The following is a 1,528-nucleotide window of genomic DNA, read 5'->3' on the forward strand; positions in this document are numbered from 1 at the left end:
GCATTATGTCTTGCGCGGAAGACACCCCAGCAGACAGTCGAAAACAATAGTGTCTCACATATGAGATGCCAGGAAATGGTCCTTGCTCCAGGTGTTCTATTGGGTGAGAGGCCTGTCTTTAGTGGGTTAACAGAGTTCTATTCAAAATCTGATGATTGGAAAGAAATGCACAAACACTTACACATACACAAAAAAAAATGTAATACCTCTTATGGAATTAAGCTTATGTAATTTTCACTTTTTCATGTGCAAAACATATTACCAGGATTAAAAGTCGATGCCATTAAAAAAAAATCATTCATGCATGTTAGATAATAGGGTGGGAGCCATGAGTTATATGTAGAACTTATTGAAAAGGGTGTTAGAGTAGGCTCTAATGCCTCATTTCAACTATGGATTTATAAAGCATGAATAATTTTATTAATTTGTGGGACAAGTATTCTCTCAAAGTTTGATCTGAAGGGTTTACATAAAAAAAAAGGTTTGTCATGTCCATCAAGCAATTTTACAAAGTGAGAAAAAAATGGGGGGAAAAGTTTTGGTAGTTAAAATATTACCTCAAAATTATGATTGTAATATGGTTAGTCACACCTCAATGCAGCAGTTTCTTGATTCATCTTTTAGATATTTGCAGTGTTTCAGATTTTTTATTATTTTAATGTATTTTACTTAAGTTATTTTTCAAAACAATTGCTGTGAAATAGAATTTTTTATGTTGATATTAGGTAGACTTCAGAAAGAAATGGTATTCTGATTATTATAGAAAAAAGTATGTGAATCTAGTGTTCATCGCAAAAGTGCATAATTCTTTTCAATATAGAAGTTAGAACTTTTATGGCTTATCCTGTTCTTGTCTTATGTATAGTATTTTTGTACCATTTATGGATTATATAATTTTTATGATGATAAGATGTAAAATTGTAAGAAAGGGCTGGAAAAACTGATTTGTAATGATAGTGTTGCCATATTATTAGTGAGGGATTCATTCATACTACCACAACTTAAATTTCAAATCAGAGGAAAGTATTTTTGGGGTGAAGGTTCATGTAATTGTATTTACCCTGAATGGTCTGTGTACAAAGCTATTATATTGGCATTAATTTAGTTGTTGCTAAGGTCACAGATGTCATGTTACTCCAGAGGTTTTGACTGATAAGTGATACCAGACAGTCCCATGTACCTGCTTTTGGTGTTTCTTGAGATTTTGCTAATAAGTAACTCTCAAGGATAAGCTATCTTATCCTGATCATTAGGGGGATTAAACAGAAACTAGCACAAGGGACAGAATAGTATTACATAAAGGATTGATTTAGTTAGATATGATGGGCTTGTGATTTGTCTCTCTTATGTATTTTATGTATATATCTTTTTCCTTTTTCCTGCTTTTTTTTTATTGGTTTCCATACATGTTTCCTCAGAGGCATGAAAGTGATTATGATACTTCAACAGTTGGCTCAGGTTATTTCAAAGACTTTATTTTATGCTCTTCATATGTTTAAAAGTTATGAATTGTATTTAAGGCTTTGCA

At 31.9% G+C, this 1,528-nt stretch overlaps 1 protein-coding gene across 1 annotated transcript in view; it reads left to right on the forward strand.

Annotated features, from left to right (window-relative positions):
• Positions 1–1,528, forward strand: part of LOC119591552 (tubulin polyglutamylase TTLL5-like) — a gene marked incomplete in the record, with an annotated part of 18,965 nt that overhangs the window by 11,020 nt on the left and 6,417 nt on the right.

Source organism: Penaeus monodon, chromosome 28, assembly GCF_015228065.2.
Source record: "Penaeus monodon isolate SGIC_2016 chromosome 28, NSTDA_Pmon_1, whole genome shotgun sequence".
Classification (NCBI taxonomy): Eukaryota; Metazoa; Arthropoda; class Malacostraca; order Decapoda; family Penaeidae; genus Penaeus; species Penaeus monodon.